This window comes from Dama dama, chromosome 5, assembly GCF_033118175.1.
Source record: "Dama dama isolate Ldn47 chromosome 5, ASM3311817v1, whole genome shotgun sequence".
NCBI classification, from domain to species: Eukaryota; Metazoa; Chordata; class Mammalia; order Artiodactyla; family Cervidae; genus Dama; species Dama dama.
In genome coordinates, this window is record NC_083685.1 from 51,840,368 (window position 1) to 51,864,960 (window position 24,593).

The following is a 24,593-nucleotide window of genomic DNA, read 5'->3' on the forward strand; positions in this document are numbered from 1 at the left end:
TCCAAGCAGCTCATTCAGTATGATTTTTTTAAGCCAAAATTTTGTGATGCGGCAGCTATTCTACAGTGGAAAATTGCCCCTGGGAAGAACAAGAGTTCATCAAAGGCAGAGGGTCAGAGTCCTCTGTCTGCTGTGGAGAGACACTGGTCATATTGCTATGCACCCCATAAATCACAAATAATAATATCCCGAGGCATTCTCTCCTGTATTAAAAGATAAGAACTCTGTTTTTGTTTCCAGAACCATTGCTCTCCTTCCCCGCTTCACACAGCTCATGTAATTCAGAAGATAGACTTCATTCAAAGAATGAAAAATAGTTAAGTCTGAATCCCGGTGCCTCTCTTCATCAATTCAGCAACTGCAGAACGTTATCTGGCTTGTAAGCACTCAGCTCCCTCTAACAAGATGAATTTCTTTCCTAAAACAGGTTTGTACTCAGGGCTTCACCACCAGCAACGTTAGCACCACTCTGAGAAAAAGATACGTTGCTATAAGAAGCCTATATATGGGCTTTATAGATTGCAGGTAGACCTCATCTTTGGAGAAATAGAGATACACAGTACTCATAAATAATGACTCTTCACCAAAAAATGATAAGGAGGCATTCTCCATGAGTTCTGGCAGAATCAGAGAGGCAGGCTCCAAAATCATCACCCAACTGAAGATGGCTTCAGAGGTTTTCTGCAGGCAGCGCTGTCTGCACAGTCTACCCAAAGTGTAGTCCACACCCCAGCAGCTTCAGTGCCACCTGGGAGCTTGTGAGAAACGCGGAATCTCAGGCCCCTCCATGGTTATGTTGAATCAGTATGTGCATTTTCACAAGAGCCACAGGATATTTGTATGCACGTTGGAGTCTGAGAAACACTGGACTAGAGGAAATTATGCAGTAGACAGTTTGAGCCTAGAAGCTAAAGGAAAACAACTGTGTCCACATGCACGTACACACACACACACACACACACACACACACTGCTCTGAGGCAAATGGGACCACAGAGGGACACCCCTGTTCTAGCCTGAACTACCCACAGGCTGGTACCCAGCACTCTGCCATCTCTCATCCCTCCACCCCACCACCTCTCCCTTGGGTCTTGGATCCATGACCCGCAGTCACCCTAAGTCATAGACAGGTGCTGAGAAGCCTCACACCCTGTTATCCCAGAAAGATGATCATATGATATTATCTTTCATTCTATTAATGTGATGAACTACATTTACTGATTTGCATGTGTCAAAATCATCTTTGTATCACAAGGGTGAACCCCTCCTGACTACGGGGTATATAAATCCCTTTAATGTGCTGTGAATACCATTTTGTTGAGAATTTTTATGTCCATATTCCTCAGGGATATTGGCATGTAGTTCGCTTTTCTTATAACCCAATTGCTTTATTTTAGTTGTCTGGGAGACAAAAGGAAATAAATGGAAACAAGTCCACTTACTGAGTGACTACTATGTCCCAGGCCCTGTCCCTATGTCATCTGATTGCTTCTAACAACCATGCAAAGGGAACAGCACTAGCTCTAATTTACTAATTAAAAAACTGAAGCTTTGCCCTACATCACACAATAAGAAAATGTTTAAGTTGGGATCCCACTCTGGATTGCAAGTTCTGTTCTTTCTCCTGTACCATAATGACACAGAAACTGAGATTTTTAATCTTATTTCTTAAAGGGAAAAAAGGGCCAGTTCTATACAACTCCACTTTCACAGGAAACTAGATTCTGTCCACGGCAGGATATCTGGTTTCAACAAGGCCAGAAATTGTTCAAGTTGTTATTGAAGATGGGAAGGAAATTTATGAAATGTGATGAAATCTTTGTCTGACCACCTTCTAAGCACCTGGAGAGGTCAACCAAGCCAAATATGTCCCAGAGCACGCATTTCCCTTAAAGCATTGACTTGAATGACGACATGAGGAGAAACCACTTCCATAAGAAGGTACCCATTCCATTTAAACATTTCACCCTCAAATGGAGTCAAGTAGGTTTCAATTGTTTGTCAAAAGCCACAAAGAATATTCCATACCCCTTTCTTCAACCACCCTTTAAGAACTGAAGACAAAAACCAGGACACACACAAAGTAAGAATTTCTCTTCTGCCATTAAATACACTTGGTCTTTAATCTCTTCCTCAGATGACAGGATTTTCAATCCCTTTTCCTTTCTGTTTCTGCCCCCAGGCACACATCACGCCCTCATGAGCTCCCGAACCTAGCCCATCTCACAATTGTGGCCACTGTGTGGCTGAGGCAGAGTCATTTCTCCCTTTAGTTTCACCCCATCTGTCTCTTTCCATCCTGATTTTACCCAGCCCCTCACACACAAGCTGATCCAAAATGTAATCCATCTACGAAGGGGCAATGCTGTGATAACTGCACAAATGCATTAACTCTCCGAAGTGTTTCACCAACCCACTCACCCACCTGCCTCCGAAGACTCCCGTTTTGAAGTGGCAATGTGATCAATCAAGTCAGTTTCGTGTTCCACAGCCCACACAGTACGGAGAAAAAATTAATGACACCGACTGTTCTTGCTAGAGAAGCAACTCAACTAGACAGCAGCCTTCATGACAACAGGAAAGGAGCTCTTCACTTTTAGTCATCCTGTAAGAAAAGAAAAAAATACATGTATATGAGGGGTGGGGGTACTTGGTGTATAGATGAAATAAAAAGCCATTTGCCCGAAGGCCACAGCAGGACTTATGCTCTACTGGCCTAAGTAAAAGCTAGGATTCCTCTTCTCACTCAGTACTTAAGCATTTCACAGACACCAAAGGCAATGAAGGCAGAGACTTGATTTAGAGTCTAAACTCAGCCCCTGTGGTTTGCAGATTGGGACTTCCAAAGCAACTCAATGGAAATGGATAGACTACAAGGACAGGAGAGTCCCCTCCACGCCATCCATCATAGTCTCCCAGCGGCTCCGCTTCATTTCCTGCCCACCAGACCCAGGGAGTACAGACCCAGGCTGGCTACATTTCTCTCTCATTCATTCTCTCTCTCTCATTCTGCTCTTTCTCTCTCTCTCAGTCTCTACCTGCCCCTCATCCCTGTTTCAAGACAAGCCCAGGAGCCAGCCTCTTCATTGTAGAACTCACATCCACCCCTTGCAGGGGGAGAAGCATTTCAGAGCCTCTCCATCCTCCTTATTTCTATCTACCCAGACCTACTCAGATTTCCATACTCTTTCTCACACATTTGTTCTTAAATTAGATTTCCCATTACCAGCTTTATTTACATAGAAACATCATAGAGTGGTTTGGAATTTGGATGTTCGAGAACTAACTAATTTGGATGTTTAGAGCAATGGTTTTCCACCCTTCTCCAGCAGAGACCTGGGGCATGTCTGGAACCTTCTCAGCAGCCAAAGGAATAGCCTCCAAATGGGTTTTGGTCTCCTTCATCTTGCTCACATTCATATCCATGTGGGGACTTTCTTTGATAGGAATACTCTTCCACTAAAAAGAAGGTGGGGGGAAAGCAACATTAGTACAGGGAACCATATTCCTTCCCTCACTTATCACCCTATAAACCACAACACACACACACACACACACACACACAGGATGATGAGTACCTTCCTCACCCGGCCATGAATGAGAAAGAGCTAAGGAAAGCCTTCAAGCTGGACACTAAAAAGCCACCAACAGGCAGAATGCTTCTGCTTCCATGTCTCACAGTGCTCAGAATGCACGATGCCAGACAACGCGGGATCACCCGGGGCCAGCTGTTCATTATTCAGATGTGAAAATGGAAACTCACGGAGGTTAATGGCTTTGCTTTATTAACTCAGAAGCAAAGTCACTACCACAATTTTTTCACATAGGAGACACTCTGCATTGAAAGAATAAATGTTTACATAATGAATGTGTTACTATATACCCGACTCCTTCCAGAAAAGTGTCCAGGTAGTTTTCAAAGAGACATAAAAACCAAAAAAGAATGGTATTTAATAGGAATGAACAAAGAATGAGTGGCTGTGATTAGAGTTTTCCTTGTCTCAAATTCAAGCTCCAAAAATTTGCTCTTTGCTGTGACAACGACTCCAGACTTTGAAATTTTACATTCATTGCACTTTTCTAGGCTGTCCTAAATTTTGAGTGATGAACAATTTCCTACTGAGAACTTTAAATAACTAGTGAGATGCCAGTGAGGACTTGCAGGCAAGGAGGTATCTTCGCGGGCCATGTGTTATATTTAGGTGGATCTTGCCTTGATTTCATGAAAATGTGTTTGCTCTTCTCTCAAGACCAGACGCTTTCTACTTGCATTTGCTATAAGAAACAGGATCCGGTAAGGACAAAGGGCAGGCCCAGCCGAGGGCCTCACAGGCCACGTAGGTTGACTGGACTTTCACGTGCAGGCCCCTTACAGGATGAGGCCACCGTCTCATTTCTCCAAGGTTCACGCAGGGACCAGTGGCCACAGCATCCCCAGGGGCTTCGTTAGACATGGGGGATCTCTGATTCCTCCCCAGACCCATTGGACAAGAATCTGCATTTCTACAAGATGTCCAGGTGATCTGAAGTCATATTCAAGTTTGAGAAATAGTGATCCATAGTATTCCTGGGCTCTCAGATGTGGACACAAGGCAGCCAGAGAATAAATACAGCCTGACCCGCACACCTGGATCGGCAGCCATCAGTGAGAGATGGTTATTTTGTGGGGGAAGGGAGAGGGAAGCTGGTTTGAGTTTTGTTTGCTTTTAGAGCTTCTCTGCTGTCGTCCTTGTGGCTTGCCCTTCAGTGAAAATATCAAATGAAAGTCAAATGGGAAAAAGGTGCTTTTTTGAGCCAATTTGATGAGTCATAGCTTGGCACACGCTGACAAAGGGATTCACCCCCAGGGGGTACCATTGTTCTTGAGGACTGACTTTGTTGGAGAGAAAACTTTTGTTTCCAGAGGCGCAGGCTACACAGCATGGAGTGGAATAGAAATATGGCGATTATCCAGTTCATTTACTTGCTGTACACAGTCAGACAAACCAATCCAGGTAGTATGGGCTATAAAAAACATTGAGAGATGCCTGAATTATCTAGGTTCACTGCTAACATTGTTCCAAGGCACTGGAAGTCAGCCAGACTTGCACAACAGTTTGTGCTTTTAAACATAGTACCAGGGGAACCGGTACCAGCAGCCTTAGAAAGGAAGGGGCAGGCGGAGGTAACCCCTAGACCAAGGTGGCATCTGATGGGGGTGACATTAGGCTTGGCAGAGCTCCGGCTGCACGGTCTGCAAAGCACTTATCACATGGAAGGCAGGGCGGCCTGCCAAAACACAGACACCGGGACCAAGCAGAGCATAATTGCTATAAATCCCATACAGAGAGCGAAGACAGAGATGTCAGCAAAACACGTCTCCTGGCTGGACAGCAGCACACACAGGACTGCAGGGTAGAGTTGGACAAGAAAGGGAAGATCTTTGAAAAGGCCAAATTTGTTCAAAGCAGGTATGGCAGGCCAGCTGGAAGACATGTCAGTCAAGGACTAGACTCTCCGCTCTGAGGTATTTCTGTCACTTGGCCATGACAGCGTCCCGAAACTAAATACAAGGAAAAATCACAACTAGATTTCCTCCAGGCCTGGTGTACACTGATTGCAGTTTCAGAAGAGTCGAGATTAACTAGAGTTTGTTTAGCCCCTCATAAGTGCAGGTCTCTTTTCAGTCTTAACAAATGTGGTTATTTTGGTGGAGGAGGAGTTTAACCAAGGGCTCGCCACCCTTTTTTTTTTTTTTACCAAACTTGCTGGATCTTAGTTTCTCGACCAGGGATTAAACCTGAACCCCCTGCAGTGGAAGCATGGAGTCCTAACCACCAGGGAGATCCTGGGACCACCACCCTTAAGGGGTTCTTGTTTGGACTTTAGGGATCCTGAATTTCCTAAAATTGTATGAAAATATGTCCATGTATCTTTTTTCCCTGGGAGCAGAGACCATCACATTCATCAGATCCTCTAAGAGATCCATGACCACAAGGTAAAGAATTACCACTAGCTGGATGAAGGAACTAAGACCTATGGAACATTCTCTATGCAGCCTTGAACTTGGTGACATCATTTAAGGTGCCCACAAACCCTAAGGTAAGTGGCATTAGCCCCATTTTATAGCTAAGGGTGAGTAAGGCTAAAAGAGGATAAGAAGCCTTACCAGGTAAACTCACACAATAACTGTGAGAACTGAAACATAAACTCAGACTTATCTAGTCCAAAATCCATGACTTTCTATGCGAGTATGGGCTTCCCTGGTGGCTCAGTCTGCCCGCAATGTGGGAGACCTGGGTTCAATCCCTTGGGTTGGGAAGATCCCCTGGAGCAGGGCATGGCAACCCACTCCAGCATTCTTGCCTGGAGAATCCCCATGCACAGAAGAGCCTGGCAGGCTACAGTCCACAGGGTCACAATGAGTCAGACATGACTGAACTACTAACACAGAGGACACGCTTCTTGAGTGCTTTATGGGGATGGGACTGCGGGGCAAGGAGGATAAGAATTAGTGAAGGGGGACCTCCCTGGTGGTCCAGTGATTCAGACTTTGCCTTCCAATGCAGGGGGTGCAGGTTCAATCCCTGCTCAGGGAGCTAAGATACCACATGCCTCCAGGCCAAAAATCCAAAACATAAAAATCAGAAGCAATATTATAACAAATTCAATAAAAAGCCTTTTAAAAAAACTAACCCACAGCAAAAAAAAGAAGAAGAAGAAGAAGAATTAGTGAAGGAAGGCAGCAAGGAAAACCAATCTGACATTTTAGCTGGCTCTTGAAAAATGAGTTGAGCTGGGACATCTAGAAGTATCGGGTTGGCCAAAGAGTTCACTCTGGTTTTCCATGAGCTAGTATAAAACCCAATCCCTTTGGAAAAATTAATATTGTCAAAATGGCTATTCTACCCAAAGCAGTCTATAGATTCAATGCAATCCCTATCAAGCTACCAACGGTATTTTTCACAGAACTAGACCAAAGAATTTCACAATTTGTATGGAAATACAAAAAACCTCGAATAGCCAAAGTAATCTTGAGAAAGAAGAATGGAACTGGAGGAATCAACCTGCCTGACTTCAGACTCTACTACAAAGCCACAGTCATCAAGACAGTATGGTACTGGCACAAAGACAGAAATATAGATCAATGGAACAGAATTGAAAGCCCAGAGATAAATCCACGAACCTATGGACACCTTATCTTTGACAAAGGAGGCAAGGATATACAATGGAAAAAAGACAACCTCTTTAACAAGTGGTGCTGGGAAAACTGGTCAACCACTTGTAAAAGAATGAAACTAGAACACTTTCTAACACCATACACAAAAATAAACTCAAAATGGATTAAAGATCTAAATGTAAGACCAGAAACTATAAAACTCCTAGAGGAGAACATAGGCAAAACACTCTCCGACATAAATCTCAGCAAGATCCTCTATGACCCACCTCCCAGAATATTGGAAATAAAAGCAAAAATAAACAAATGGGACCTAATGAAACTTAAAAGCTTTTGCACAACAAAGGAAACTATAAGTAAGGTGAAAACACAGCCCTCAGATTGGGAGAAAATAATAGCAAATGAAGAAACAGACAAAGGATTAATCTCAAAAATATACAAGCAACTCCTGAAGCTCAATTCCAGAAAAATAAATGACCCAATCAAAAAATGGGCCAAAGAACTAAACAGACATTTCTCCAAAGAAGACATACAGATGGCTAACAAACACATGAAAAGATGCTCAACATCACTCATTATTAGAGAAATGCAAATCAAAACCACAATGAGGTACCATTACACGCCAGTCAGGATGGCTGCTATCCAAAAGTCTACAAGCAATAAATGCTGGAGAGGGTGTGGAGAAAAGGGAACCCTCTTACACTGTTGGTGGGAATGCAAACTAGTACAGCCGCTATGGAGAACAGTGTGGAGATTCCTTTAAAAACTGGAAATAGAACTGCCATATGACCCAGCAATCCCACTTCTGGGCATACACACTGAGGAAACCAGATCTGAAAGAGACACGTGCACCCCAATGTTCATCGCAGCACTGTTTATAATAGCCAGGACATGGAAGCAACCTAGATGTCCATCAGCAGATGAATGGATAAGGAAGCTGTGATACATATACACCATGGAATATTACTCAGCCATTAAAAAGAATTCATTTGAACCAGTCCTAATGAGATGGATGAAGCTGGAGCCCATTATACAGAGTGAAATAAGCCAGAAAGATAAAGAACATTACAGCATACTGATGCATATATATGGAATTTAGAAAGGTGATAACGATGGCCCTATATGCAAGACAGAAAAGGAGACACAGAAATACAGAGCAGACTTTTGAACTTTGTGGGAGAATGTGAGGGTGGGATATTTCAAAAGAACAGCATGTATACTATCTATGGTGAAACAGATCGCCAGCCCAGGTGGGATGCATGAGACAGGTGCTCCGGCCTGGTGCACTGGGAAGACCCGGAGGGATCGGGTGGAGAGGGAGGTGGGAGGGGGGATCGGGATTGGGAATACATGTAAATCCATGGCTGATTCATATCAATGTATGACAAAACCCACTGGAAAAAATAATAATAATAATAATAATAAAAATTTAAAAAAAAGAAAGAAACTTATAACATGAAAACAAACAAACAAAAAAAAAAACCCAATCCTTTTGGCCAATACAATAGAAGGGAGGAAATCCCAGGTGGAGGGGACAAGAGTCAGAGCAGTGAGAAGGGGTTAAATGTTGGGGGCAGGGGGGTGCCCTCCCTCCTATCAGATCAGGAGCTTCCTAAAGGCTTAAGAACCAAGGAACAGTCCCAGGACCAAGCGCCTATAGGGGTTAAATATCTGGCTCCTTTAGTTTTAAATTTCCTGTTACCCAAACTGCAGCGCAACCAGAGGATAACCCTCCCTACTGGAGTCCCTGCTACAAAGTCCAGGAGCTGCAGCTTAATGCCTGGCATCCATTCAAACAAGTGCATTTTGTTTACTTCTAATGTGTCTGAGCCCAGCAAGCAGGTTTACGGCAGGTCAGGAAGATGCCAAGAGCTTTACCAGGGCCACCGGAGTCCACGCAGAACACACAGCCTCTCTGGAAGCAAAAGATCATCCGTTAAGTGTGTGGCTTTCATGCAGCTCCGTTCCCCCAAGACGCTCCTGTTTCAATATAAATAATATCCCGAGACTAAAATATTCCATGCGCACCCCCAACACGTTTAATCAGGCTTTCGGATGTGCGCTGACTCTACTGCAGGCTCCTGCTGCCTTCTGAAATGGAAAAGCCACTCATATTAGCATGGAATCCCGTGTAATTGAATTGTGGTTTTAAATTCTGTGATTAACAGATGGTACCGTCCTGTCCCAGTGTGCTGTCTCGTCTCCCTACCCGTGGAGACACAACACACACCCCTTTGGATCATCCCCAGCAGCTACGCTTTCTTTAGCCCTGGTGTTATTTTAGCACTTAACTCTCTTTTATAAAGGGGCCATTTCACAAGCAATGTTAAGGCTCAGGTAACAACTCCTACCAAATCTTCTCACTGGCTTGTAAATGAATTTAAGTGTATCACAGCCCAGACCTCTTCAGGCTCCCTGGTTGGGAATTCTGGAGATTTTCTTCCCCAAAAGTGAAAGTCAAAAAATATTAAAAGATAAAGCGACATGATTCATCTTGGTTCAGCAGATCATAAGTTCCTCGAGGGCAGGGAGAGTTTATTCGGCTGATTGATTTAATATTTATTGAGTCGTAACTAGCTTCATGGACCATAGAAAAATCTATTGATGCTCTTCATTACAAGAAAAAGTGTTGCTGTCTCTAGATAGGACCAAGAAGCATTCACTTTGATGCTTTCTTTCCTTTATACTGATTAGCAAACTTGAAAGAACAGCTCCTGCTCTAAAAAATATATGAGTAGAAAATACTGCATTCTGTTGCATAAAACTGGAATAAAAGATTCTCCCTTTCTGAAATAGCTATGTGCTAGGAGACAGGATGACTGCTGGAGAAGGGGGCAGAGGAATTCATCATCCCTGAAAACCTTTCACTTTGACAGCACACCACCTCAGAACTCCTGTATCGTTATGAGATCTCGAACTTAGTATTTTTTTTTTAAACAATGGTTTCCACTGGAATGAATGGACTGCACAAGAAAACTTAAAAATGTTTAAAGACATACCCAAAAAGCAGACAAACTTCTACCAGAGTCACTGTCGAGGCCAGGAAACACGTGCCCATAAATGTATTACTTACTCGAGCCTGCCAGCATATCACCTAAAAGTGCCATCTTTGGCAGGGAGGGGAACAGATACAGAAGAACGGCTGGCTGCGGGTTTGCCCACATCAATAAACAACAGGACCATCTACCAGAAAGGCACACCCCAGGGCTCCCGGATAATTGTCAGACCAACTTTTGGCAGCTCGTTATCAATGCAGTGTGGGTGCTGTTTTGTAAACACATCTAATTTGGTTTTAAATTTTAATCCATAAAGTCATTACTAAAGGACTCCAGGCTGCTGAAATGATGAACCAGCTGCTTCCAAAGCAGACAGAAAGGCACCAGCACCAGCCAGGGCTGTCTGTCCTCCCTTCTTTGCCGCCGGATTCACCTTGTCTCTCGTTTCGTTCACAGCAAACGTGCACGGCCTCCCACTCACCGAAGATTTTCTGTTGCTACCCAGATCTTCTCTCTCCCTGTCTCTCTCTCTGCTTATGTCTGTCCGTATGTGTATCTGTCTTTCTCTGTCTCTCAGCCTCTGTCTTTCAGACAGACACACACACACATATATACACACCTGTACACAAGTTTTTATATCTTTCTGACCCAGTATTCCAATCACTGCCTCCTCTGCTCTTCCAATTTAATCTATTTCTCTAACATAAAAATTGTTCTTTAACAAAAAGATCAGTTTGAAGGAAAGAAACAGTCTTAAAGAGGTAATGGAAGGGAACATAGCTGACTGACAGATGGACTGACCATCCAAATGGGCCACCAGCATCTCAGATATTGCCCTCCTTTGAGGATTGGTTCTCATGGGTACTTACCCACAAGAGGAGAGGGTTTTTTCAATGTAAAGATCAAACAGTGAGTCTTTCAAAACATGGTGTATGATACAATCTGGTTTCTTTAACAAATTATGTATCAAACCTGGTTCTTAGGAACTGATGGATTTTAACCTGTCATGTTCACCCTTCATAACAACCTTGTGAGGACGGTATTAAAGCTCTTCCCCGTTTCACGGGAGACTGGAGCACATAGAGGTCAAGTCACTTGCCCCAAGTCACACAACTAGAAAGTGATTGTCAGGATTTCCACCCAGATAATTTGTCTCCAGAGTCTGCTTTTAACCACTACTCTCTGCTGCTTCTTATTTGAATGACTGCATTTTTATCTAATTAGCAGAGAGGAAATTTTCCATTCACTTTTTATGCATTCTATCTACCATTAGATTTTTCTCTCATTACTTTTCTCTATCAAAGAAAAGAGATGACTGATTTACCTAGTGACTAAGTATTACCCTATTTAATAAATATTTACTCTATTGTACAAATCAGTAGTTGCTCAAAACTCCTGTTCATGACTCCCCACCATTAACTAGAGATATTCTAGTAAACCTTTCACCTTCCTTCACCTCACTCATTTTGACAGTCCATATACCTAACTATGGGACTTCCCTGGTGGTTCAGATGGTACAGAATCTGTCTGCAATGCAGGAGATCCAGGTTCAATTCCTGGGTCAGGAAGATTCCCTGGAGAAGGGAATGGCTACCCACTCCAGTATTCTTGCCTGGAGAATTCCATGTTCAGAGGAGCCTGGCAGGCTATAGTCCTTGGGGTCATGAAGAGTCGGACACAACTGAGCGACTAACTCACATACACACACACCTAACCATATCCAAATCCCTTTCTGAAAAGCAGGCTATTAAAGAACCATTCGCAAGGACTTCGCTCCACTGCTCAGTGAGGGTTAATAGCATGTCAGAGCAGCCAAGCAAATATTGCCCTGGAGACCCAACACTCAGGCCAGGCAGCTCCCTGGAGAAGAATCCGTGTTGATCTAGAAATTGTTCATGTGCTGTGCTGCTCTGTAATAGCCTACCTCACTTCCTCAAATTCAAAGTGGGCAAAATAAACTCTCCACCATTTGGGAAAGCTGGGAGACAGAATACATTCTTTTCTCTAATCATACTTTCAGGGCTTTCCTGGTGACTCAGTGGTAAAGAATCCGCCTGCCAATGTAGGCGACGTGGGCTCGATCTCCGATGCGGGAAGATCCCACATGCCTCAGAGCAGCCAAGCCCATGCACCACAACTACTGCACCTGTGCTCTGGAGCCCAAGAGACGCAACTACTGAAGCCCGTGTTCCCCAAGAGCCCATGCTCCCAGCAAGAGAAGTCCCCGCAGTGAGCAGCCCACACACCGCAAGGAAGAGTAATGCCTGCTCGCCACAGCTAGAGAAAAGACCGCGCAGTAATGAAGACCTCGCACAGCCAAGAGCAAATAAGCAAATAAAATTATAAATAATAATATTTTATGTTCTGCAGGACTGGTGTATTTAGTGCCATTTTTTCCAAAGTATGCTTTGTTTTAGGATCTGAAAACCCAAAGGCCCACAGGATTTTTTTTTTTCTTCTTCTCTTTCAAATATGGATGGTTCTGCTTTTCATTTAAGGTGCAGTTTAGAAAGAAGCAGCCTGTGAAACCAATTAACTAATTGGAAATCACTTAATGACTGTGGCAGCATTTCGGATTTCTGGCATGGGTTCACAGCAGTCAAGAGAAATTGCTTTCCAATATTATGATAAGGTAAGCTGTGGAGGTCTCACCAGGGGTGGCTGAAGGCTGCTGTGAGCAACAATCATCTCTAATCTGCCCACCAAAATAATGGAGACATTAGAACACGGAATCCAGTGATTGGAAAGTAAGCATGACATAAAATTCCAAAGATACGCGGAGATCTGCTGAGAAGAAACGTGTAGCTGTAGTTCCTGGCTATGATGTTTGAGAGCTTCCAATCTTCACGCAGACATTATGCGTTTGAAATGGCTCTCAGAGAGACACCCAGACATGTGGGGAACGAGAGGTGACATGAGGAAAGGAAAAAAAAAAATAAGAGTAAATGTTCACCCTAGCACAATTGTCCAACTAATTGTTTTAGTATGAAGAGAATCATTGTTCACATTAAGGGAATAATCCAGTTAATTGCTCAAGAGTTAACAGAGCCAGAGAAAATAAATTACCCCAAACACAATATTTTATCCATTTGCCATTTGCTTGTTCCAAGGTAGTGAGTTCTCTTAGCATATATCTAAATAGCAGAGTTCATGAGAACCAATATCATCAGTGTCAAAAACAGTATCAGCCGTCTCTAAAAGTATATCTATTTCCTTTTCCCTCTGTTTTGAAAGAAAAGCACAGGCATACACATAGGCCTAGGTGATTTAAAACTGCTTTGAGGTGGACCACTGGTTTCATGTGTCCAGGGCCTCAGAATTGTTTTGTGAGTACGGCAAATCTCTTTACCTCTCTTTCCCCTAGTTTACTCACCTGTAAAATGGCCTGACACCTATTCAAAGAAACAGGTATTCAAATGATGGGTGAATTCTGCAAACACAGAGCCAGGCTGCTGTAAATTCTCCCAGCAATAACAAACGTTCACTTTTTCTCTCACACAGACACCATGAGTTTGGACAGCAAAGACTCTGTCCCAGAGATATTCACTGTTGTTTTCATCTACAACAGAAATTCTCTACACATGCTTGTCACTCCACTGCCAGCATGGGGGCATCGCCCAGACCCCGGCTTTATTAACTCAGTAATAATGACCCACTGGATAGTGACTTAGATGCATGCTTTGTACCTGGCCATGACCCAAAGGAAGGAAGATATTCTCTTTTCAGGCAGCAGCATGAAGACAGACACTGCCACTCAGACAAATCGCTGTGACAACCATTAGCCTGCCAGACAGCAGGACCAGGTTAGCCCTGTTCTCACACCTGCCGGGACATCACACGCTCATTCAAAGCACATTCCACTTTGTAGAGTCTCATCCCTGGAGGTTCTTTAGCCACAAAACCCCCAGGGCAAGAAGTGCAACATTAAGACTATATAATAAACTGATGATTATTGTCACCCTGCTTATTTAACTGTATATTGTCACCCTGCTTATTTAACTTACATGCAGAGTACATCATGAGAAACGCTGGGCTGGATGAAGCACAAACTGGAATCAAGACTGCCAGGAGAAATATCAATAACCTCAGATATGCAGATGATACCACCCTTATGGCAGAAAGGGAAGAAGAACTAAAGAGCCTCGTGATGAAAGTGAAAGAGGAGAGTGAAAAAGTTGGCTTAAAACTCAACATTCAGAAAACTAAGATCATGGCATCTGGTCCCATCACTTCATGGCAAATAGATGGGGAAACAATGGAAACAGTGACAGACTTTATTTTTGGGGGCTCCAAAATCACTGAAGATGGTGACTGCAGCCATGAAATTAAAAGATGCTTGCTCCTTGGAAGAAAAGTTATGACCAACCTAGACAGCATATTAAAAAACAGAGACATTACTTTGCCAACAAAGGTCTGTTTAGTCAAAGCTATGGTTTTTCCAGTAGTCATGTATGGATGTGAAAGTTGGACTATAAAGAAAGCGGAGCACTGAAGAATTCATGCTTTTGAACTGTGGTGGTGGAGAAAGACTCTTGAGAGTTCCTTGGACTGCAAGGAGATCCAACCAATCCATCCTAAAGGAAATCAGACCTGAATATTCATTGGAAGAACTGATGCTGAAGCTGAAACTCCAATACCTTGGCCATCTGATGCAAAGAACTGACTCATTGGAAGAGACCCTGATGCTGGGAAAGACTGAAGGCAGGAGAGAAGGGGATAACAGAGGATGAGATAGTTGGATGGCATCAACGACTGGATGGACATGATCATTTGAGTAAACTCCAGGAGTTGGTGATAGACAGGGAAGCCTGGCATGGGGTTGCAAAGAGTTGGACATGACTGAGCGACTGAATTGCAAACTGATGATTCTTCCTTTAAAACAATGCTTCAAAAACAACAAAAAAAAAAAACAGTGCTTCATTCTGACCTGGGGGGAAATTTGCTTAGCTTATTGCCTTTCTTAGGATTTCATTTCTAATCTGCATTCTAGAAAATGACATCCTACTAATACCAAGATTATATCAAGACAATAGGGCTGATAAACTAATGTTAATTTCCAGTGAAGATAATAAGTAAAACAGATCAAGGAATGTAAGGATATACCAGGGAAGCCACCACACCAAGAATTTCCTGGATGTGAGCGGATCTCATGAAATAAGAGGGAAACATCTTCATCTTCATAAGAAAAGAAAAACCTGCAAAATATCAAAGGAGAAAAACCCTGCACGTGAACCTTTCAGATTGACTCAGAACATTTTCCAAGAGGAGGAACCTGTAGAAAAACATGTGATGCAGTTGATAGCATTCCGAAGCTTCTCTGTCCCACTTACAGAACGTTGCTCACTGACCCAAAGGTGAGGCTCTACCCACAAAGACAGGCTGAATGCCAACCTGAACAGCCTCATTTGCAAAGCTCTGCACTCTGGAGCTTAAATGTCCCCGCTTAACAAATGGTGAGCAATTTAGTCCACCACGTGTAGGCAAGACCAAGGCCAAAGTCTAACAATAGCTCCCCTCTCTCTGAGTCCTTGAATTATCAAATGCTATTACAAAAAGAAAATATACTTTTATCTAGGTTGTTCCTTTTTCCCTTGACTGTCTTCTGTGGCTTTGCCTATAAGCTCACAGTTTGTAGTTAAATTGGACAATTACTGGGCGAGAAGTGAATAATTAATGAACAGTCACTGTAGATGTTTGGGAAACTGTGACCCAATCATCGAACAAATAGCTGAACCACTGAAATAAATGACTTGTTCCACTCATTACCTGATCGGCATTTGTTTAGAGGTTCCTAGGTGCCCTATCAAAATTCTAATCAGTTCTATTTAAATTACATTTTTTGCACTGCATTGTTATAAATGCTAATTTATGCCTAGAATGGAACAGCTTTATTTCGTACCTCCAGAAGAAACGGATGAATAAAAACATACTTCTACAGGGCATAAAAGATTATCAAGGGTTCAACAACTATTGGATTTTGCACTTGCCAAAACACATCCTGAAATTCAGAGCTGAAGCTTTAGGAGACAATAAGGACATTCAGATCCTCCCACCACAAAGCTGTCCCCGTTATGAGGCAGAGGATTGTCACAGGAGCATTTGCAACCACGACCAGGGATTTCCTGCCATTGGGGACGAGAGCCGCTTTCAGGGTGAGGAGTGAAAAGAAGGGGACATTGTCACTGCCTGAGAATACTGATCCCCCACATCTTAAAAGCAGATGGTTATTTCAGAATCTCTGGGTAACTTCCTCGAAGTGAGAAGAATGTCTCCAAACCTGGTAGCCCATCTGCTTCTTAAAAGATGTCCATCTCCACCAGCTCGCAGGAGGTGGCCAAGTTATCATAGCAAATGGTAACTCCACATCTTTTACAATTAGTTTGGCCTCCCAACCTCAGTACAAAGTGCCACTCTAAGCAGTGAGAAATGCTCCAGCCAAGAAGAGACGGAAGCTCAGCTTTTTTCAGAAAAACACTGAAACCACCTGCCCTGGCTGGGCAAGAGAGGAGCCACTTGCATGAATTATTGCTGCAGGAAACTAGCACGCTACCACCAGTGGGGAAGAATTCGGGAAAGGTCAACAGCAGAGAGGAGCTGCCAGCCCACATGCCCTACCAACCTCCCAGATTCTTTCTCGCTGGCATCCATCTTGGTTGAGCAATGTGTACCCCACCAGGAAGGACCCTGAGTCAGAATGACTGGCCAGAGACAACCTGGAAACTAACCCCATCACCATAAAACCCAAGACTGTGAGCCACGTGGCAGGGCAGTTCTCCTGGATTCCCTTACCTCCTGCTCTCCACCTGGGCGCCCCTTCCCAATAAACCTCTTGCTTTGTCAGCACATGTCTCCTCGGACAATTCATTTCTGAGTGTGAGATAAGAGACCAAGCTAGGGCTCTGGAAGGGCCCCCCACCCCCACCCCACAACAGTTTTACACTGACATAGAAGCCAGGCCAACTTGTGGCCTGCCGGTGACCAGATGGGCCCCAAGTCATTTGGGATATAGAAGACCTCAGAAGAGAAAGGAGATTGACAGTGGTGTTCTAGAAACAGCTAGAAATCTAATGAGACCAAAACAGTCCTACTTATAAAACTACTTTGTGTTGCTGCAGGGCTTGTGGGATCTTAGTTCTTCCAGCAGGGATTGAACCCCGGCCCCCAGCGGTGGAGGTGCAGAGTCCTAACCACTGGACTGCCAGGAAAGTCCCTTGTAAAACTGCCTTGATAGATAACACAACACTCCCCACCCACTCCAGGCCAGGAGGCTGCTGGAAGTCAGGGCGCCTGCCAGTTGCCCCGCTGGGAGTGGGAGGCATCAAATTCAGAATTCACTGCTAGAAGTTTTTCATAAGCTGAGGAATTACCTTGAGAGGATTGAATTTCCAAGTGCAAGTCAGCAGCTGCTGGGGAGGCTGAGACCACCTCAATCATCCTGAACCACGAGTCTCTGGTGGAGAGGGGGCAAGGCGAGGCGGGATCAGCCCGGCTTAGGGCTGCCTGGCCGGGTGTGGAAAACACAGGTTCACACAAGCATTTAACCTCTTTTAAGCAGTGCAATGTGGCTGAGGCTTAAAACAAGGCTGTAACATTTTCTCGCTTATTATCACCTTGATAACCTCTTCTTGTAGCTGAAGGAGTGTGGTGGGGAGGCGGGCGGCGCCGGAGGCGGGGAGGAGGGATCGCTGGGAGAGGAGGGGGCGGGATCAGGCACCAGAACCAGCTGCTGTTTTCTTGTTTTCTGAAAACAGTTGGGAAAAGGTGAAGGAAATTTGCTTTCTAAATATTTCTCCTTTTAAACAGAAACGGTATTTTCCTGATCGCACCGGTTAATCACTTAATGGGGACAGGAAGAAGAGAATAGCTTTTGTTCATCTTCCGTGAAATCTATCCATTAGTTTGAAAGCAAGATTTGTCTAGGAAATACCAACATGAAGGTGGCGTTTCTAAGAGAACTAAGGGCAGGGGAGTGGGAGAAGTGAGGCAGAGCAGGAACACGTGTGTTTGAGATCACTGTCGGGGAGATGTCATCACCTGGGACGGAGTGGCCGCAAAGCTTTTGCTGATGGGCGTGGTCCAGCATGCCTCCCGCTCCAGGATGAGACCAATCCTAAAGGCAGTCTTTTTAGGGAAATTAAGTTGCACAGTGATGTTTCTCAATCTTGTTTAAGATTGAGATCAATATTTGAGATCAATTATTGAGATCAATAATAATTGATCAAATTATTTCTAATTTTCCTAAGAATCTCTCATCCTCCTTTAAAGTGCTTTGAACTAATCACCAGTCAAAGCTATAAGACAGGGACTTCCCTGGCAGTCCAGTGGTTAAGACACCACACTTCCACTGCAGGGAGCGTGGATTCAGGCTCTGATTAGGAAACTAAGATCCCACAGGCGCTGCAGAGAGGCCAAAATGTAGAGGGGGAAAGCGGAGTTTCCCGGGTAGCATTAGTGGTAAAGAGCCCACCTGTCAATGTAGGACACCTAAGAGTATTAGGTTGTATCCCCAGGTCGGGAAGATTCATTCCCTGAAGGAGGGCATGGCAAACCCACTCCAGTGTTCTTGCCTGGAGAATCCCACGGACAGAGGAGCCTGGAGGGTTATGGTCTATGGGGTCACAAAGAGTGGGCCAGGTCTGAGTGACTTAACATGCCTGCAGGATAACAAGCTTGTGTAAAGGCCATCCCTACCACCAGATGATTCTACAGTCCACTTGCCATGCTCCTGCCTCAGAATCTGAGCCCTAGACGCTATTTCTGGCCAAATCCTTGTTATCACTTACATCTGAGTTATAGAATTTCAATTTTCCAATCTGAAAAAAAGAAAATTAAGTCACTAAGGGAATACATTCTGTCTATTTATTCCTAAATTTTCACAGATGGTGATACTTGATCACCACTGTGATTATCTTCTTATTTTCATTGCAGGAATTTAACATTAACTGAATGGCCACAATTTTCCTGACTCTATCCAGGATAAATGATACGGGAGTTTCATAAAATCATCGCTACCATTGACTCCAGGTCAATAATTTGGCTTTTTACTTTCAAAAGTGATGTCCTCCATCAAAATGTTCCTCATATCAGAAATATGGGCCAAGAGGTCAAATGAGAAGATATATTCCATCTGTGAGGTGATTCACCTTTTTAACATATCAGTTAAGTCTCCATCCATATCAGTTATAAAAATATTGAATAAATCCAAAGGTGGAGAGTCCTGTGACATGTCACTGGAGACCTCATTCCAGATTAAAATCAGTAATTAATCAATATTACATATATCTTATTGTTCAGCATTTTTATCAATTACTTAAAAGATGAAATAGAAGTATATATTAAACTTGAACATGGCACAAAGCTGGGACAGTTAATATTTCAGATCCCACATGACTCAAAAATCCTTGCCAGTCTGGAGCAGTGGGGGAAATTTAATGTGAGATATCACAGGAATAAAGGTAGCCCTGCACTTAGGTTCAAAAAGCCATTTTAGGTATTAATACATTTTACCAGCAATTATGTGAAAAATCAGTGGGGCTCTTACTTTGCTATAAGCCAATGTAAGCCAGTGGGATATGGCTGCCCCAAAATGTCAATTATATTTTAGATGACATTAATAGGCATTTAGTCCAAAACAAGAGAGGTAATAGTTCTTTTGTTTAGTGGTCAAACATCACAGCACGAGGGGAAAAAAGTTAGTACAGTCTCTTTCACCAACTATGTGAATTTGAACAAGCCATGCGATTTAAGTCCTAATGTTCTCATTTGAAAGTGGAAATAATAATAGCTGATAGTATGGCAGAAACCAATGTAATATTGTAAGACAATTATCCTTCAATTAAAAATAAAGTCTTTAAAAAATAGTAGTTGACAAAATTACTATCGTTCCATGAAAACACTATAAAATCAAATTAGAGTTTCCGTGAAAGTGTTTTGAAAATGATAATGCATCATTACACTGGAAGTCTACTGTTTGTTATCCAAAACCATCCACCTCTTTCCAATAGATGTAACCCAACTCTCCTTTGGGGAACCCCGCCTTTACCATTCTTGCTATGTAGTGGGCCCTAATTTGCTGAGGCCCCAGGAACTGGTTTAGAAATGGGCACATAACCTGGCCAGGGCCAAGGAGACTGTGCTATAACTTTTGACCAAAAAAGCAGCTCTTTTTCCTTTGCTGTATTTGGGCATATAAAAAGTGAGTCTTAGATTGCATCCTACCACCAGGAAGAAGTCCAACTGAAGGTAAAGCTGATACACAAGGAAGGAAGGAAGAAGTGAAAGAGACAAGAAACGAATACCCTCATGGGGCATTCTGGGTCAGACCCTCCCCCAGATGAAGCCAGCATTCCTCTGGATCACCTTATATTCTAAGTCCATATAGTCCATTTTTTAAGTCAATTTGAGCAAGGTATTTCTGTCACTTGCAACAAGAAGAGTCCTACGATTGTGCATTCATTTAAATGTCTTGGAAAACCTAGTTATTCAGATATATGGAAAAAAATAAATGGGAGAGTTTTCAAATGGAGATGTGTATGTATTTTCATCCTAAAGGAAATCAATCCTGAATATTCCTTGGAAGGACTGATGCTGAAGCTGAAGCTTCAATACTTTGGCCACCTGATGCGAAGAACTGACTCATTTGAAAAGACCCATCTGGGAAAGATTGAAGGCGGGAGTAGAAGGGGACGACAGAGGACGAGGTGGTTGGATGGCATCACTGACTCAATGGACGTGAGTTTGAGTAAACTCCGGGAGTTGGTGATGGACAGGGAGGCCTGGCATGCTGCAGTCCATGAGGTCGCAAAGAGTTGGACACAGTTGAGTGACTGAACTGAACTAATGTATTTCCAACAAAAATAAAGTCTGTGTTTAGATTGTGTTAGACCATTAAGATTGTTAAGAGTCTTGTGTGAGATTGTCATATTGCTATGCTAGATTGTGCTTCCCAGTACAAGCAAAACTTCATTATTGAAGTTTTGTGCCTTGGGTCCTAAGCCTTATATAAGGAACTACATAAAAATTTTGCTCTAAAAAAGAATTCTTTAGCATTCTGGCTCTGGAAAAGCCAATTTTCCAGCCTACCCCATCTTGTCTTCCTGCTGAGCTAATAGCCAGATCTCCAACTAAAACAGCAGTGCCCATCTCTGATTAATGGGACCTTTCTCCCCACCTTTTTTAATGGCTTCCTCCCATTGTGATTTCAATCAGAGCTTTGCTGGGAATCCCTCCTGGTGCCTCTCCAGGACCACTTCTATTGCCATCTTTTGTATACTCTTCCTCAAGAAGAGAAAAGCCAAAGAAATGTCTCCACACTCCAAAGCTGAAATCAATGTGGAAGGTGAACAAACGATAGCATTTTTCTAGCTGAAAGGGGCTTATAGCCATCAGCTGGTACAAGGATCAGCCACGGGCTAAATCGAACCCACCTGATTTTTATTTACAAGTGTAATTACAAATAAAACTTTATTTGAATACAGCATGCCTATTTGTTACATATTGTCTATGGCCACTTTCTTGCTACAAAGGCAGCACTGAGTAGTCAAAGACTGCAAGACCCCAAAAAACTAAAATATTTACAATCCAGCCCTTTATAAGAAAAATTTGCCAACTTCTTATCTAGCCCAGTCATTTACTTTTTAAAAAGAAGCTTGGGTCAAGAATTCCCTGGTGGCCCAGTGGTTAGGGCTTGGTGCTTTCACTGCCGGGGTCCCACGTTTGATCCCTGGTTGGAGAACTAAGATCCCACAAACCACGCAACACAATCAAAAAAAGAAAAAAAAACCCGCAGCCTGTAAAGGCTAGTGAATAGAACATGAGAGACCAAATCCAGATTTGTTCCACGTGGTGGTGTTTTCATGCTCTAGTCTTATCCATCTACTAGATGAAAGGTGCCTTGTAGGCAGGTATTGCGCCTCCTATCTCTGTGGTATCACAATGGAGGCTGAATACTGAAGTCATCATGAAAGCTAGGAAAGGGATTGAGAAAATAAGGGATTCCTTCAGAGATTTCTCGTCTGTGTAACCCATCTCCCCTCCCATCTCCACAGCCTCCAAGTATCTGTAGCCACAAATCTGTCCTTCTCCCACTGGACATCAACCTACTCTCTGTAAGATCATCTTGAAAATGACATAATAGTATCCACTCCCCAGAAATGAGCCAAAGTGTGCAAAGCAGGTAGCCCTGTGCTTGGCGCGTGTTAAACTCTCAAAGAATAACAGTGTAGTGTCATCATCATCAAAAATCGGAGGCATCCTGAGATCTGCCTGGGTATTGGAGAAAATGGTATTACTGAGCTGGCGATTTCTTTTAGATCCCTCTACAGGTAAAGTGAAACATACAAGAAGGTGGGATTCCAACACTCAATTTCTGCAAACAGTTGAATCCACATTGAATTGCCACCACTCAAGGAAGTCAGAGCACTAGTCAGGGGCCATTCTCCCAGATCTCAGCAGGACCTGTGGCCCTGGAAGGAGAAAGAAGATCCCTTCCCTGAGGCTAAGGCATTTTACCATGGTGTGCTCAATCACTCAGTAGAATCCAACTCTTTGTGACCACGTGGTCTGTAGCCTGCCAGGCTCCTCTGTCCATGAGCTTCTCCAGGAAAGAATACTGGAGTGGGTTGCCATTCCCTTCTCCAGGGGATCTTTCTGACCCAGGGATTGAACCCACATCTCTTGCATTGGCAGGTGGATTCTTTACCCCAGCACCACCTAGGAAGCCCAAGGCATTACAAATGTCAAGACATAAACTAAGGAAAGACTTAGAAGCATATCAAACAGCATGTGTATAGTACAGACCCAACTGTGGCCAAGGACATTTGTCCTGATCCTCCCCGAAGTGAGAATGGTCTCACCTGATACCAAGGGCTCCCATCGGACCACACAGGTCGCTGCCTAATCTAACTCTTCTTTAGATTTTATGACTGTGACTCTCTCTCAGTCAATAGGAATTTGTTGTCACTGTTCTACAACATACTTTAACTGTGGGCAAAATATCCTCGTCATTAATTCCATCCTTTTGCCAAAGAATTATGCTCATGTTGTTATTTTGTATTTTGACAGTGCCTATCTGGAGAAGGAAATGGCAACCCACTCCAGTACTCTTGCTTGGAAAACCCCATAGACGGAGGAGCATGGGAGGCTGCAGTCCATGGGGTCGCAAAGAGTTGGACGTGACTGAGCAACTTCTCTTTCAACAGGGATGTTAGGGATGGGAAAGGCTGAGGGCAGGATGAGAAGGGCGCAACAGAGGATGAGACGGTTGGATGGCATCACTGACTCGATGGACAAGAGTTGGAGCAAACTGGGAGATAGTGAAGGACAGGCGAGCCTGGCGTGCTGCAGTCCATGGGGTCACAAAGAGGCCGACACGACTAAGCAACTGAACAAAAACAACAAAACAGGGATGGCAGAAAGAAAAATCAACCTCGTGCCAGAGGAAACAGCCGAGTATCCGTCCAGGTCTCCCTCCTCTTTCTGGTCTAAGAGGGCAGATGGCAATCCCCCTTTAGATCAATACCCCTTTAGAACCTAACAGGCACATGAAAACAATGGGGTCTACAACCTCCCCTATCCAATTGCTTTTTGTGATGCTAATCACAAGGAATAAAAACTGTTCAGGGTTGCTTAGCCCATATAGGGAAACGAATGCGATGTGGGGCTCTCTGTAATGTACCCTTGGCAGCCAGAAAACAGGACCAGGGCTAATAACTAGTAAACTCCCATATTAAGAGGGCTTTTCCCACCCCAGTCCCCACCCCTGCTGCTGCCATCTGTGTGTGACTTTTTGCTCTATAAGAATTCAAACTGGGTAGGGGGCTGTGATTTTTTAAAAATCTCTTAGTAGCATCTCTACCCAGAACTAGCCTCATCACAATTACCCTCACCAGACGAGGCAACCTCACATTGAGAATGGATATGGTTTGCAGCCAGCACCAAATGTTTCCCCTTCTGCCTTTTTTGTCTTCCCTATCGATCAGAACATGTGAAACTCCCAAATGAAGAGTAAACACACAGCCCAGGTTCCTTTCATCTCCTAACATATGTCATGAAGGGGAAAAGGAAAAAAAAAACCCTATTCCCAGCTTCAATCAGCCATTCGTTCTCTGCGACTTGAACCTGAGACTGAACGGGATGCGTGGGGGAATGGTGGAGGAGGGCGGCTGTGGGCTGACTCCTTGCAAGATAATAGGAATTCGCCGCATACCTGAGTCTTGGAGTCATTATCTCCCCTGTGAGCACTTCTGTATTTATATATAATGAGATCATTACCAGGCAGCTATTCCAATTTTATTCAGACTTTAATATTTCTTGAAGAAAAAAAAAATAGCATACAAAAGGGTTTGTGATGCCAACTCAATCAGACGCGCTGTTGATGGAGAATTATTCAAGTGCAAGCCAGAACAGGGGAAAAAAATCATTTCAGAGAGGTTTCTGTCAAAG

The 24,593-nt window shown here is 43.6% G+C and overlaps 1 pseudogene; it reads right to left on the reverse strand.

The window, feature by feature from the left end:
* The window catches only part of LOC133055537 (large ribosomal subunit protein eL32-like), an 88,749-nt pseudogene extending 64,394 nt beyond the window's left edge, over positions 1-24,355 (reverse strand).
* Between the last annotated feature and the right edge of the window lie 238 nt (positions 24,356-24,593).